Source organism: Engystomops pustulosus, chromosome 1 (genome assembly GCF_040894005.1).
Source record: "Engystomops pustulosus chromosome 1, aEngPut4.maternal, whole genome shotgun sequence".
Classification (NCBI taxonomy): Eukaryota; Metazoa; Chordata; class Amphibia; order Anura; family Leptodactylidae; genus Engystomops; species Engystomops pustulosus.
This window is the reverse complement of record NC_092411.1, coordinates 168,878,347-168,894,717: the sequence shown is the minus strand read 5'-3', so window position 1 is coordinate 168,894,717 and position 16,371 is coordinate 168,878,347. Positions and strand designations below refer to the sequence as shown.

At 45.1% G+C, this 16,371-nt stretch overlaps 1 long non-coding RNA gene across 1 annotated transcript in view; it reads right to left on the bottom strand.

The window, feature by feature from the left end:
* Nucleotides 1–406: 406 nt before the first annotated feature.
* LOC140066426 (uncharacterized) overlaps nucleotides 407–16,371 on the bottom strand; it is a 37,651-nt gene continuing 21,686 nt past the window's right edge. Inside the window, exons 2-3 of the long non-coding RNA XR_011848275.1 lie at nucleotides 2,277–2,495; nucleotides 407–691 (exon numbers count right to left, since the gene is read on the bottom strand). This is a non-coding gene — a long non-coding RNA (uncharacterized lncRNA). The remainder of the gene's footprint in view (nucleotides 692–2,276; nucleotides 2,496–16,371) is intronic.

The window sequence follows — 16,371 nt, the reverse complement described above, 5'->3', positions numbered from 1 at the left end:
AAAAAAAGGGGGGGGGGAATTAAGGTTTGGAAGAACGTGATGAACGACGGACAGGCCCCTTCCCCCTTTTTGCCTGCCGCCGCGTCACCACAGAACTCCCAGATGGGCCCGGTGGGTTAGAAGCCGAGGATCTAAGTTCCTCCTTGATCGAAAGTAGGAACGTGACTTCAGGGGAAGGGTCCAGGGCCACTGTAGAGGGATCCAGTGCACCTGCTAGTGATGGTGCAGAACTGCACCATAAATCCTGACCAGCTGGAAGTCGATTCAGGGATTCGGGGGCAGGGCTGGCCTGTGTCATTGGATCCCCACCAGTGGGGACCTGGGGTAGGGAGACTGGAGGGACACTCACACTCCCCCCCTGAGACACAGTTCCTTGGTGGATGAGGAGTCCCAGAGTATTGTTAAGACCTCTTAGATCTCCAATAATAATCTGGAACCCCTCCTCTACCGTCCGATCATGCCTCTGGAGTGCCTGCTGAATTTGGCCCATCGCTGCAAGACTTTTCTCCTTATAATTAGAAAAAATGGCAAAAGTCTTCAGCAGGCACAGCTTCAGGAGCCTCACCCCCACAGGACCCACAAAGTGATATGGCTGCAGGAGGAGTGGCTGGCGAAGCACATGGAGGTTCGGGTGTTGCCTCTTGTGCTGTTGGTGTTGCAGCCTGTGGTGCCGCGGGTGGAGCAGCCTTCCCTGTTGATAAAACAAAAAAAGAAAATTCAATTTCAAGAACTATAGCGTGCTGTAACCTTCAAAAATAAATTAAAAATGGCTAAAAGATTTTATAGGCACACTTAAATGTAAGCTACCATCACAAATCTACCTAGAAAGGTATAACGGGTGGTAGATGGATGTATAGTATGTGAGGAAAGCACTTTTTAGAGCTAATCCTCACAACCCCGCTATCTTTTCTAAATCTTTATGGCCCTATTATGTAAATTTTGTTAAGCGGCTACTGGGGCGTAGAGTAGCCATACATGAGGCTACACGTCGCGGCTACTCCACGCCCCAGGAGTCTCTTTACTCCTCCTAACCTGACATTATCGGCGCGCAGCTCCTCATAGCTGCGCGCCCTCGTCCGAGCTGCCGCGTGCCTGCGCTCTGCATAGTCTACCTATTCAGAGCGCAGGAATCGTTATCTGAAGGTTTGTGGCACAGGATAGGTGAGTCTGCTATGCTCACCAACTAATACCAACAACGATTCCCACTGCCAGCAATGTATCCTATATGCACAGTAATTATAATTTAACCCTAGCTATGGTCACCAACTTATACTATCAACGATTACACTGCCGGGAATGTATTTTATATGATTAGGCATATATGTTCCTCAACCCTCTAGGCTGTGTGTGTTGTTTTTTTATGTCTTCCAGAACCGGGCCTGTTGTGGACTACTTCGGATACGGTGGACTCCGATGAGGACCTGTAAAAAAATATTGATTACAATGGCTAAAGAGGGTGTGTCTATGTTTTTCTTTCAATAAAATCTATTTTTACAATGATGTGTTTGTGTCATTCTATATAATTAGCCATAGTAATGGTGCTTTTTAGTTGACAGTGCTCATTACTAAGGCCTGTACGTACTGTAAATTTAGCCCCCAAAAATATGGCCATTTTACAGTAACACGGATAAAATTACCCCGGTACCCACTGCCACCAGGGGTGCCGGGAAGAGCTGGGTACAAACCAGCACCTGACCATCTAAAGATGGTCAGGTCCTGGGGTGGCTGCAGGCTGTTATTGTTGCGCTGGAATAGCCCCCTAACAATGGGCTATTCCAACTCAGCAATGGCAGGCTGATGCTGTTTTTTTGTATCTGGCTGATTTTAAAAATAGGGGGGAAACCATGTCAATTTTTTCATCCTATTTTTAAAATCGGTGGCAGTGGTATCGTTGTTGGTATTAGTTGGTGAGCATAGCAGACTTACCTGTCCCATGCCACGAACCTTCAGATATGATGATTCCTGCGCTCTGCATAGGTAGACTATGCAGAGCGCAGACACGCGGCTGTGCAATATCAGGAAGGAAGCCAGAGCTACTGAGTATGCGCAGTACTCCGGCTTCTCGGACGAGGGCGTGCAGCTACGAGGAGCTACGTGCCGATGATGTCAGGTTAGGAGGAGTAAAGAGGCTACTGGAGCGTGGAGTAGCCGCAATGTGTAGCCTCATGTCCGGCTATTCCACGCCCCAGTTGCCGCTTACGAAAAGGATTGCAAAATATTTATGGAAAGTGAAAGCAAACATTGGTATTAGAGACATACCAAAAAAACGTACATACCGACAACAAGATTAACCAAGTCATAATCCCCGATCCCTTCAGTTTGATCGGGGCGTATGGTCTGGTTAATCTTCTGCTCCACCCACGACATCTGCATAGCCACACCAGTGCCACCACCCATCCTCCTAGCTGACTCTTTGTGCTTCGCCAGTTTGGTCCTCAGCCTCCTCCTGCAGTCGTACCACTTCTTGCGGACTGGGAGGGTACGATATTCAACTCCTGCAAAGTAAAAAAAAAATTAAATAAATAAATTAAACAAATGCCACAAATATTCCATATTTAAAATCCAAGTGAGCAAAAAAAATTCAAAGACAATTCAAAGTGCAAATTTTGCCTTGGCCATTAATCCGCTCCGTGATCCCCTGTCAAATGTTGTGTTTAGCTGACAGGGGAATCGAATCAGATAGCCAGCGGTGGGTAAAGAGTAGGACAGAACAGGAACACAGTATAAATAAGTTAATAAAATTTCACAATACCTCCTCAACCAATATTTCTGTTTCATGTTCTGTGAAGCGTGCCTTCTTGGGGCGCCCAGGGTCCTCCTCGTCTTCAGCACCAGAGCCCCCAGTGTCCATATCCCTGGCAACTGGTGGTATGGGATCCCCAGGAGCAGCGGGCGGAGCAGGAGATGGGGCAGCAGATGTTGGGACCGCAGATTTTGGGGGGGGGCTTGCCGATTCGCCGTCTCCATCTCCCGTGCTCTGCGGACTGCAGCGTCATACTCCCGGGGACACTGCTGCCGGATGAGTTCCATAACAGTGGCACAGGGAGCATCTGGTGCTGCTGCGGTGTGCTTGGGACGCTGAGACATGATAGATACCAGCTGTGCAATTAGCCTCGCTTTGCACCTTTTATGCATAAATTTGTGTTGCAAGTCATGCGCCACATTTATCATTGCGTGTGACGCAATTAGTGAATTGTGTGCATATCACATTAAAGTCGGGAAACACACTTTCTAACCATTCCCCGAAATTCTAAGTAAATGTGCCCCATTGTGTTTTAATATTGTATACTCAATAAATATTTTTAGTATTAACTCTGAGTGTGGTAAATTATAGTGTACAACACAGAGCCTAGAAACAGAAGATACAGAATATTGTAAACAGTACAAGGAAGTTATTGATAGTAACCGTTATATAGCATAATAATTGATAAAACTACCTGTCCCTTTACAGGTATAATAAAAGTAAAAGCACACACAATTGGTAACTCCACAAGCCAAGGGCAAGTATGTGGCTGAAAGGGTGGCGAAGGCAGCTGCAGTGATGGAACCCAGAGACTGTCCTGAAGTCTCAGCGGTGAGTTCTGAGTTAAAAAGTTGTTCCAGTCCCTGGTGGCCTGTGTGTCATCAGAAGAGAAGGATGTGTGGAGGAAAGCTGCGTGGCTCTCATACAGTCCAGCTTCTGTGTCTCCAGGTAGAGAGAGCCCTTCTGACTGCACCACACCCTTCTTTAAGGGATTGCACACCTGGTGCATTGTTAGACCCATTAGAAACTGGAAGCTTTGGCCTGGAGCAGTGATCACACTTCTGTCTCCACTCCAGCAATTAGAGTCCTGTACCAGGTCTTCCAAGAGACCAACACATGGAAAACAGCTTCCAGTGGGGGTCATTTACTAAGGGCCCGAATCGCGCTTTACCGGCGGTTCCGCAAATTTTTCCGTTTTGCGCTGATTTTCCCGGAATTGCCCCGGGATTTTGGCACACGCGATCAGATTGTGGCGCATCGGCGCCGGCATGCACGCAACGGAAATCGGGGGATTCAGAAAAACCGCCGCATAAAAAAAAAAAAATGTTGTAGGACACGCACTTACCTTCACCAAGTATAGGATCTTGAACTCTGGCGGGCCTCGGCGGACTTCAGTACAGCAGGAGGAACTGCCTTAGTGAATCGCCGGAAGACCCGAATCCATCGCATAGAACGCGCCGCTGGATTGCGAATAGACCGGGTAAGTAAATCTGCCCCAGTGTGACCAATTCACATTCTGGTCGCTACACACATAAACCTTCATTTTCTCTCTAATTCAATATTGACCTTGTCACGTGGCGCTAATAACTTTTTCATACTTTATTGTACAGAGCCGTAGGTGTTGTCATTTTTCACTTTGATGTTTTTAAAGCTACCATTTTTAGGAGGGTACAACCGTTTGATGACTTTTGATTGAATTTTTAAAATTGTTTAAAAATGGCAAAAAAGTGCCATATTCAACTTTGGGCGCTATCTTCTGTTACGGGGTTAAACGCTGTGAAAAAAAATTATTATATTTTGATGGACCGGGCATTTTCGGCGATGTCTAATGTTTTTATGATTTTTACTGTTTATTTATATTTATATAAGTTCTAGGGAAAGGGGGTGATTGGAATTTTTTTTTCATTATTTTTAACATTTTAAAATTATTTTTACTACTTTTCAGACCCCCCTAGGGTACTTTAACCCTAGGTTATTCATTCCTAGAATGGGGACACTGCCCTTGAATCCCAGGTTCTTTTAGTTTCATTAAAATTTTATTGAAAGAAAACATAATAGTGCCTTAGGATAGGTCACGGCAAAACACATACCCTTCTCAGAGGAAATTCACAGGAATTCGTTTGCAGCTACTGTATCAATCAAAAGAAGAGAAAACATAGGGTAGGAGGGGGATCACAGCGGGGGTAGAAAATATGAAAATGGGATTTGTACAAGATCAGAATAGTTGATCGTGGGAGGCAGGGGTGGGCTGGGAATTTAAAGTGGCCCTGGAAAACTGTAAAACTGGCCCATTCTGTGGGCGGGGTCAAAACAAGTAGGCGTGGCCTTGTGATGTGGGTGGAGTTACTAAACTCCATACAAACTGTTAATAGATACTAAAACATACTACAATACCTTCTCCAATAAACAAGAATGTAACTACTGTAATACTACTGCCCCTAAGTAAAATATATTGTAATACTGCCCCCTATGTACAACAATATAACTCCTATAATACTTCCCCCTATGTACAATAATATAACTACTATAATACTGCCCCCTATGTACAAAATTATAACTACTATAATATTGCCCCCTATGTACAGGAATATAACTACTATAATACTGCCCCCTATGTACAAAATTATAACTACTATAATACTGCCCCCTATGTACAAGAATATAACTGCTATAATACTGCCCCCTATGTACAAGAATACAACTGTTCTAATACTGCCCCCTATGTACAAGAATACAACTGCTCTAATACTGCCCCCTATGTACAAGAATACAACTGCTATAATACTGCCCCCTATGTACAAGAATACTACTGCTATAATACTGCCCCCTATGTACAAGAATACAACTGCTATAATACTGCCCCCTATGTACAAGAATACAACTGCTATAATACTGCCCCCTATACACAAGAATGTAACTACTATTATACTGCCACCTATGTGCAAGAATATAACTCCTATAATCCTGCCCCCTATGTACAAGAATATAACTCCTATAATCCTGCCCCCTATGTACAAGAATATAACTCCTATAATCCTGCCCCCTATGTACAAGAATATAACTACAAATAATACTGCCCCTATGTACAAGAATATAACTATTATAATACTGCCTCCTATGTACAAGAATATAACTACTATAACACTGCCCCCTATGTACAGGAATATAGCTACTATTACTAGTAGCCAGCACCCCCCCCCCCAGTATACAGTCAGCATGCCATGCCAGTATACATCCAGCCCACTTTAGTATATATATATATATATATATATATATATATATATATATATATATATGTATCTGCCCCAGTAGACAGCCAGACAGCCCATAGTCCCAGTAGACAGCCAGACAGCCCATAGCCCCAGTAGACAGCCGGACAGCCCATAGCCCCAGTAGACAGCCAGACAGCCCATAGCCCCAGTAGACAGCCAGACAGCCCATAGCCCCAGTAGACAGCCAGACAGCCCATAGCCCCAGTAGACAGCCAGACAGCCCATAGCCCCTGTAGACAGCCAGACAGCACATAGCCCCAGTAGACAGCCAGACAGCACATAGCCCCAGTAGACAGCCAGACAGCCCATAGCCCCAGTAGACAGCCCATAGCCCCAGTAGACAGCCCATAGCTCCAGTCGACAGCCCATAGCCCCAGCAGACAGCCCATGGCCCCAGCAGACAGCCCGTAGCCCCAGCATACAGCCCAAAGCCCCAGCATACAGCCCCAGCATACAACCCCAGCATACAGCCCACAGCCCCAGCATACAGCCCACAGCCCCAGCATACAGCCCACAGCCCCAGCACACAGCCAACAGCCCCAGTATACAGCCCACAGCCCCAGTATACAGCCCATAGCCCCCGCTATACAGCCCGTAGCCCCCGCTATACAGCCCATAGCCCCAGGATACAGCCCACAGCCCCAGGATACAGCCCATAGCCCCCGCTATACAGCCCATAGCCCCCGCTATACAGCCCATAGCCCCAGTATACAGCCCACAGCCCCAGTATACAGCCCATAGCCCCAGTATACAGCCCATAGCCCCAGTATACAGCCCCTACTATACAGAGCCAGCACAGTACATAAAAATAAAAACAAATGAAACTCACCTCTCCGATGCCCCGACACTGCTCCCCTGCTTGGTCCCAGTCCGGCCGCGGTGACAGCTCCGTACGGGCCGGCGTCGCACAGGCCATGACATCAGCCGCTTGCCGACGTCATGGTCTGTGCGACACCGGCGCGTACATTGTTGTCACCGCGGCCGGAATGGACCAAGCAGGGGAGCAGCGTTGGGGCATCGGAGAGGTGAGTTTCGTGTGTTTTTATTTTCCCACCGGCCCCACTAGTGCCAGACCGGCCCCGGACCGGCCCTAATCTAATCGGCCCACCGGGATTTCTCCCGGTGGGTCTTATGGCCAGTCCGCCCCTGGTGGGAGGTGATAACAGAAACAACCATGTTTGGAGCCATATGGAACCCATGAATAACAGGACAGGATTCACCAACCCTTAGGAGGGCTCTGTCTTTTTCATCCTGATAACCTTTATCAATTTCACATGGCTCATCTGTACGGCAACGAATTCGCTATTAAGGTGGGACAGCCATCATCCACTTCCGTTACGAAGAGGCATCCCAAAGGGGCAGTACCTACGAGTACGCCGGAACTGCAGCTCTAATAACGAATTCCGACAACAAGCAGGTGTTCTAAGACAGAGATTCCTTGATCGTGGGTACCCAGATGAGATACTAAGAGAAGCCTATCAGAGTAGCCTAAAAAAGAATCGATCAGAACTACTACACGGTCCACCAAAAGAGAAAGAATCAAATAACATAACGAGGGTGACTTTTGACAATGGTTCCAAAGAGGCCGTGCGATTCTGGAAAAACACTGGCCGATTTTATTGATGGATAAAGATCTTAAAGACATCGTAGGCCCTGCCCCATCAGTAACCTTCCGTAAGACTCCCTCTATTAGAGACCGCCTGGTGAACAGCCACTATGCGCCTCTCAAACCAGAAGGGACATGGCTGGACAGACGAGTAACCGGGAGCTACAGGTATGGAGGTTGCATCGCCTGTCCATTTATTCAGACAGGCAAAACATTTACAGGCAATGTCACAGGTATGAATTACAAAATAAGAGATTACATTAACTGCAAAAGCACCGGGGTAATCTACAAAGTCACCTGTAGATGTGGCCTAGAGTATGTCGGCAAGACGTTCAGAGAATTACGCAGACGGGTAGGGGAGCATTTGGGGGATATTACACAAAAGAGAGATAAACCTATCTCCAATCACGTCTGGACTTACCACAAAGGGGACACTACAGTCCTCCGATTTATGGGAATCGATAGAGTCCCATACCCTGAATGCGGTGGAGATTGGAATGATCCTCCAGAGAGAGGCAAAGTGGATCTATAAACTCGATACCACCGTGCCTAATGGCCTCAATGACCAACTTGTCTTTACATCTTTTATTTAATAGTGGTCACAGGCCCTCCTATTTCGCATATCCCTCCATACTACCCACAACACCAGGGAAGTATTGTGTCATTACAACATTAGGTACTAATGTGCGGCTAGTTGGCGTGTGCCAGCACTGCACACGCTGGCACATACAAATATGGTACATTTCCCTGTGCGTGCGCAATAAATAAATGTAATACATCAGTGCGACAGATTACGCGCCCCTCTGGCATATTTATTCTACATATGCCTAGGGATCTTTTATTCACATGCTGCGACACACTGCGCCTCCATTATTTCATTTAAGCACACGGTCTGGCAGACATGCTTGATGATATTTCTCTGCTTGCACGGAATACACTACCGTTCATTAATACTTACCTGTATCCTAGGGTAGCCCTGTATGCTGTGCCCTAAATACTGTCCGCTTGTATCCTTTGTCCATTGCGGTTCCTATTTAGCCCGTTCTTTACTTGCTACGATACTTTGTCATACCTTTTAGTGATAGACGCGCCCACATGGGGTTGGGCACACAAACGTCTCCATGGAGACGTGGTCACATGATCTTCCCTGCCTTATTCGCGCATGCGCACTCGAACGCGGGAACGATCCATGCAGTTTACATTGCGGTCTGCTGTAGTTTACACAGCGGTCCGACCACATCCAATAGGATCGCTTCCCGCAGTAGGTGCGCCCAATGGGAAACCTCTGGAGGCGGGGCTTTAGATTTAAAGAGTTGGAAGTGCCTTCTATCTGGCGCGAACTGCCAGCCAGCCTGCACATCGTGTCTCCTAGTCCACCACCAGGACTGGAGACCAGCAGGACACTATCTGTCCACAGCTTTAGCTAACAGCGGAGCTAGCTCTGCTGTAACATACAGCGGAGTAACTACAGTTTTTGCATGCCATTTTTTTCTCAACTACGCCAGGCGAGTACAGCGTTTTTGATATACACCAATTCCCTCTGAAGAGTCCAGGTGACGAAACGCGTCAGGGAAGGTGGCGCTAACAGGGGGCATGCGTCTATTCTGGACAGGGACAGCTGTGGACTGCCCTTGTCAGGGCAGGAGTTAAGGGGCTTTTTTGAAAGGGACAGTACGGCACAGTTCCTGTTACCCCGCATACCCTGCTTTTTTATGAGACATCTGAATCACGGTAGGAGATTACCATTCGCAATTGATGGCATGTTGTTCCACCAGATGTCCATATGTGTGTTGTATGATCTTAGATTGCACACTTCCATTTAGCAGTTCACTCCAATGAGTATTTTGCCTTTCTTTGTTATTATATGGTTTCAGTTTATGTGATTATCTTAATAAAAGTTAAGTTTTAACCATTTATTCCCCTCCACCCCTTTCAGCTGTTGTTTATTGAGTATTTGCATGGGGTTTCTAACTATTCTACAAGAATTGCTGCTTTTGTATTGAACTCCTCATCAAGCAAGTGAAGGAGGAAAATTTTTGCCATCTCCCCACAACTCACAAGCTGTTAGAAGAGAAACCACTGATTGAATTCCCAAAAGAAACATGTGTGGATTCACTAGAAAAGTTGGAAAAGGAGTTCCAATTTAGATTTAAAGAGCTTCAGCTCCATGAACAGGACATACAGCTTTTCCGTAACCCATTTTCTATTGTTATTGAAAATGTGAATACAGTTTACCAAATGGAACTGGCTAAACTGCAGAATTGTGACTCTCTGAAAGACGTGTTCAAGTCAAGCAGCTTACACAGGTTCTATGCATCTCTCCCCTCTGAGACATATCCTCATCTCCGGAACCATGCACTCAAAATGGCGACCATATTTGGCAGCACATATGTCTGCGAACAGACTTTTTCTCGAATGAAAAATCTTAAATCGCCGAATAGATCCAGACTAAGTGATGCACACTTGCATCACTTGTTAAGAATAGCAGTAACAAACATGGAACCAGACATTGACCATCTTATCAACCAAAAGCAGGCTCATACTTCCCATTGAGATGCTGGTAAGTACTTGCTCTTTACTTTAAATATTCTATTTGTTCCTGCTTTGTATTTTTACTAAAAAATAAGATATGCACAGTGTACAGAGGAATTTCTTATTTTTTTTATTTTTAAACTTTAGTCCGGCCCTCCACCGGTCTGAGAGGGGCCGTGAGCAGCCCCCTATGTAAAAAGTTTGGGGACCCCTGATTTAGGGTGCTGTCACACGTCGCGTTTACTGCATGCGTTTAAAAACGCATTGCTACAGCTGAAGGGATATTTCCCTAATTAAACAGCTGTTAACGCTTGCGTTTACAAACCGCAAGCGTTAACGCATTGTTAACGAATGCGTTAACATCGCGGTTAACGCATTCGGTTGTTAACACATTGTTAACGCGTGCGTTAACCGCGATCTTAACGCATGCGTTTTGTAAACGCAAGCGTTAACAGCTGTTTAATTAGGGAAATATCCCTTCAGCTGTAGCAATGCGTTTTTAAACGCATGCAGTAAACACGACGTGTGACAGCACCCTCAGACAGACATTTTTAAAACCAACTTGGTCTTTATGTAACAATGATGGATGCTAATATAGATGTAAATAGTTTCAATTCCAAATTTAGTAGGGAAATCGGTCTGTAATTACTAGGGTATAGGGGATCTTTATTTGTCTTAGGTATAACCTTGGCCGTCAAGACTTTGGACTTTCCTAATTTGACGGCTTTCAATTTCTCTGTGATTTCTTCATTGGTAATTGAGGTTGTAAGGATTTCTGCTGCCGATGAAGGGAGGTTGATTGAGTTTGAAAGTTTGAGAAAAATATTGATCACAGGCGCTCCCCAATGTGAGTGAATACAGTGGATTTGTATTTATTGATATGTCTGCCGCTGATGATGAAACTAGGTATCCCTTCCCCAGTACCAGTATAGTAATAATGGGTCTCACTATACAGAAATCAAATGGCCCAAAAAAAACTTTTTTTTGATAGTTTGCTATACTAGAGCGGTTAGCTTGTGTTGATGGTTCTTGTGGTAAGAAGAGCCTTGAGATGAAGTTTAGTGTCATAGATACGTTTGGTGAGATATAGAGTGGGGTTTAGATGATTTACCAGTTCTAAGCGGTGAAGTTGGGCCTCCAGTAAATTTTTTACATTTTGTAGATGTGTGTGTTCTCTTTTCTGCTTTTTCGCTAATTTTCGTATAGTGTTGGTTATAAATTGCTTGTGGCCTAGCCAGTGAGTACCCACTGGATAATTAGTGTTGGCTGTAGAAGTGAAATATGAAGTAAGCTCTGCTTCAATTTGTGTACAGACATTGGGGTCCACCAATAAAGCTTCATGTAATTTCCACTACTATAGGGAAGAGATTTTGGCCCCAAATTTAAAGACTGTGAGGACAGAGCCGTGGTCGGACCGGGAAGAGGGTATGAGCTAGATTATAACTGCAGCCCTTTAAACGCCAGCATGTGGCACCACGATCTGGATTATATCAGGGGGGCTCCCGGGTTGGAACGCTAATAGCTCCAACAATAATCTGTTCCTGCCAATGGCCCTGGGCCGCACACACACCCACATAGCACAGGAACTGCAGGGGAACGGGGTTACTCTTATCTGTGTGTTTGATATAAAAGTACGGCAGCTTCATACATTTCTCCCCTCTCCCACATTTCCTGCTGCTGTCAGAGGGGAGAGAGAAACCTACAAGCAAGGAGCAGGAAGTCCCCACAGGTGTTGCTAACTGCCATGAAGGTTAGTGTATGTAACCTGTGTGCATGTGTAAGTTAGCTCCATCAGCGTGCCATGCAATGAAAGCATTGTCCATCTATCTTTAATAGCAATGCATGCATACCCTTGAGTTTGTCTCTTTAGGAAAGTGAAATGCTAGCGAAACTACAGTGCATCTACAGGTCTCTCTTAAAACTGAGCTGAACAACTGTTTCGCTCAATGGGGCACATTTACTAAGGGTCCGCAGCCGCGAATCCGTTGGGTTTTTCCCGAATATTTCCGCTTTGCGGTGTATTTCACATGATTGTGGTGCACGCGATCGATTTCTGGCGCAATCGTGCCCATTTTCACGCTACAGAAATCGGGGGGGCTTGGCCACCGGACAACCCGAAGGATTCGGAAAAAACGCGGAATTTAAAAAGCCATTTGTGTCGCAAGATCAAGCACTCACATACACCAGAAAAAAGCAGGTGAACTCCGGCGGACATCGGCGCAGCGACACCTGGTGAATATCGGCGCACGGACCTTAGTGAATACCGGCAGAACCCGAATCAGCGTCGGAGGACCCGCCGCTGGATCGCGACTGGACCGGGTAAGTAAATGTGCCCCATTGTGTACTATGCAAGGAACGCAATAACCATCTGTCAATTATAATAGTGCATGCATATAAATTACAGTGTATTTACATGAAGTCAGATGATCTCTACATAACTTGAACAAAACAACTGCCTAGCTCATTCAGCACCAAACTTAGCTCCATTAGCGTACTATGCAATGAAAGCATTGTCCATCCATTGCTTATAGAAGTGCATGCGTACCCTTGAGTTGGTTTCTTGAGCAAAGTGAGATGGAAGCAAAATTACAGCATATCTACATGTAGTCAGATGGTCTTTCTTAAAACTGAGCTGAACAACTGCCTAGCTCTTTCAGCACCAGTGGTAATCACAAACTTAACTCCATTAGCTCACTATGCAAGGAAAGCATTGTTCGGCTGTCTCTGATAGTAGTACATGTGTACCCTTGAGTTTGTCTCTTTAGCAAAGTGAAATTACAGTGTATCTACATGTAGTCAGATTGTGTCTACCTAACTTAAACTGAACAACTGTCTAGCTCATTCAGCACCAGAGATCATCACAAACTTATCTCTATTAGTGTGCTATGCAATAAAAGCAATGTCCATCTGTCCCTTATAGAAGTGAATGCATACCCTTGAGTTTGTCTCTTTAGCAAAGTGAGATGGAAGCAAAATTACAGCATATCTACATGTAGTGAGATTTTCTCTCTTTAAACTGAGCTGAACAACTGCCTAGCTTATTCAGCACCAGAGACAATAACAAACTTATCTCCACCAGCGGGCTATGTAAGGAACGCATTGTACATCTGTCTTTTAGGGTATTGCATGAGTTTGTTTCATTACCATAGTAAGATGGAAGCAAAATAACAGTGTATCTACATGTAGTCAATGGTCTCTGCTTAACTTGAACTGAACAACTGGCTAGTTTATACAGTACCAGAGATAATCACAAACTTCGCTCCATTAGCATGCTATGCAATGAAAGCATTGTCCATCTGTCTCTTATAGAAGTGCATGTGTAGCCTAGAGTTTGTCTCTTTAGCCTGTGTGTTTGTGTAACCTGTGTGTATATGTCTGTGCAATCTGTGTCTGTGTATCTTGTGCATATATGAGGGGGCAAACAACTACATAGCTCATTCAGAAACACAGCTAGTCACAAACATAGCTTCATCAGTGTGCTATGTAAAGAACGCAATGCACATCTGTCTCTTATGAAAGTGCATGAATATAAATTAGAGTGTATTTGCATGAAGTCAGATGGTCTCTACTTAACTTGAACTGAACAACTGCATATCTAGATGTCAGATGGTATAAAACTGAGCTGAATAACTGCCTAGCTCAGTCAGCACCGTAGATAATCACAAACTTGGCTCTATTGGCGTGCTGTGCAATGAAAGCATTGTTCATCTGTCTCTTATAGAGGTACATGCATACCCTTGGGTTTGTCTCTTTAGCAAAGTGAGATGGAAGCGTAATTACAGTATATCTACATGTATTCAGATGGTCTCTCTGAGATGAATAACTGCCAAGCTCATTCAGCTCCATAGATAATCACAAACTTAGCTTCAGTATCACACTACAGAAAAAAAAGCATTGTAAATCTAGCTCTAATAGCAGTGCATAAGTACGCTTCAGTTTGTCTCGTAAGCAAAGTGAGATGGAAGAAATTATAGTGTAGTCAGATGGTCTTAACTTGAACTGAACAACTGCCTAGATTATTCAGCACCAGAGATAATCACGAACTTAGCTCCACTGGCGTGCTATGCAATGAAAGCATTGTTCATCTGTCTCTTATAGAAGTGCATGCGTACCCTTGAGTTTGTTTCTTTAGCAAAGTGAGATGGAAGCACAATAACAGTGTATCTACATGTGGTTTGATGGTGTCTACTTAACTCGAACTGAACAACTGCCTAGCTCATTCAACACCAGAGATAATCACGAACTTGGCTCCATTAGCGTGCTATGCAATGAAACATTGTCCATCTGTCTGTTATACACTCACCGGCCACTTTATTAGGTACACCTGTCCAACTGCTCGTTAACACTTAATTTCTAATCAGCCAATCACATGGTGGCAACTCAGTGCAATTAAGCATGTAGACATGGTCAAGACAATCTCCTTCAGTTCAAACCGAGCATCAGTATGGGGGAGAAAGGTGAGTGCCTTTGAACGTGGCATGGTTGTTGGTGCCAGAAGGGCTGGTCTAAGTATTTCAGAAACTGCTGATCTACTGGGATTTTCATGCACAACCATCTCTAGGGTTTACAGAGAATGGTCCGAAAAAGAAAAAACATCCAGTGAGCGGCAGTTCTGTGGGCAGAAATGCCTTGTTGATGCCAGAGGAGAATGGGCAGACTGGTTTGAGCTGATAGAAAGGCAACAGTGACTCAAATCGCCACCCGTTACAACCAAGGTAGGCAGAAGAGCATCTCTGAACGCACAGTACGTCGAACTTTGAGGCAGATGGGCTACAGCAGCAGAAGACCATACCGGGTGCCACTCCTTTCAGCTAAGAACAGGAAACTGAGGCTACAATTTGCACAAGCTCATCGAAATTGGACAGTAGAAGATTGGAAAAATGTTGCCTGGTCTGATGAGTCTCGATTTCTGCTGCGACATTCGGATGGTAGGGTCAGAATTTGGCGTCAACACCATGAAAGCATGGATCCATCCTGCCTTGTATCAACGGTTCAGGCTGGTGGTGGTGGTGTCATGGTGTGGGGAATATTTTCTTGGCACTCTTTGGGCCCCTTGGTACCAATTGAGCATCGTTGCAACGCCACAGCCTACCTGAGTATTGTTGCTGACCATGTCCATCCCTTTATGACCACAATGTACCCAACATCTGATGGCTACTTTCAGCAGGATAATGCGCCATGTCATAAAGCTGGAATCATCTCAGACTGGTTTCTTGAACATGACAGTGAGTTCACTGTGCTCAAATGGCCTCCACAGTTACCAGATCTCAATCCAATAGAGCAGTGATTTTCAACCTTTTTTGAGCCGCGGCACACTTTTTATACTTAGAAAATTCTGGGGCACACCACCAACCAAAATAGCACAAAATGACACTAAAGCAGTCATATTATACATATAGTTAATAATATAGATTCTAAATTTATTTTACTCACTCAGTGTGAAACCTGGGCCTGTTTCGATAAACACAAAAGGGATATCCTGGCAGGAATGGTGGAAAGAAACACACAGAGCTCTTCCTCAACAGTTCTCAGTTTTTAGTATATGGTGCTGATTATTATGTGGCTCATATACTGCAAAATAAAGGGGTACAATGAGAAGTACTATGGCCATGAGGCCAGAGTACAAGTGCCAGCTCATATACTCAGCACATGAGCTGGTACTTGTAGTACTCCAGCCTCATGACTATAGTATTTCTCATTTTACATTTCTCATTGTTATATGCAGTATACTGCTGGAGTACTAAAAGTACCGGCTCATATGCTGAGTGTTCTGCCAACAGTTCATATACTCAGGCAAAAGCTCAAATAGTCAGCATTATTGGTGGGCTAATGCGAGAGTGACCTTGGCGGTGGGCAAATGCGAGAGTGACGTCATTTTGTCGTGCGAGGCTCAAAGCTTGCGCATGTGTTATTGTACACGTCTCCTACATTGTAAGAAGCCGTGACTGCGCATCGCTGCGCATTGCCGGGAAACAAAACACAGGGGGCACCATAGTTTGGGGAACTTTCCCCGCGGCACACCCCACCATGTGTCGCGGCACACTAGTGTGCCACGGCACACTGGTTGAAAATCACTGCAATAGAGCATCTTTGGGATGTGGTGGAATGGGAGATTCGCATCATGGATGTGCAGCCAACAAATCTGCGGCAACTGTGTGATGCCATCATGTCAATATGGACCAAAATGCTTCCAGCACCTTGTTGAATCTATGTCACGA